This window comes from Sinocyclocheilus anshuiensis, unplaced genomic scaffold (assembly GCF_001515605.1).
Source record: "Sinocyclocheilus anshuiensis isolate Anshui unplaced genomic scaffold, SAMN03320099.WGS_v1.1 scaffold773, whole genome shotgun sequence".
NCBI classification, from domain to species: Eukaryota; Metazoa; Chordata; class Actinopteri; order Cypriniformes; family Cyprinidae; genus Sinocyclocheilus; species Sinocyclocheilus anshuiensis.
The window spans coordinates 2,435,709-2,436,077 of NW_015539930.1; positions in this window are offsets into that span (position 1 = coordinate 2,435,709).

Consider the following 369-nt stretch of genomic DNA (forward strand, 5'->3'; position numbering starts at 1 on the left):
CTGAAAAAACAGCTAAAACCAGCCTAAGCTGATTGACTGCTTTGGCTGGTCTCCCAAGCTGGTTTTCAAGTGGTTTGGGCCACTTTTTTTTTAGCAGGCCAGGCTGGTCTTAGCTGTTTTTTAGCTGTTTTTTTACTGAATCAACTGGTTTTAGCTGGATTAGCATAGAAACATGTCAGTAACTTGCTAATCATGCTAGAAACATGCTAACAAAATGCTAGTAACTTGCTAATCACGTTAAAAAAGACACACCATGCTAGTAACGTGCTAATAATGCTAGAAACATGTTAAAAAAAATGCTAGTAACTTGCTAATCATGTTAACAACATGCTAGTAACTTGCTAATCATGCTAGAAACATGCTAACAAA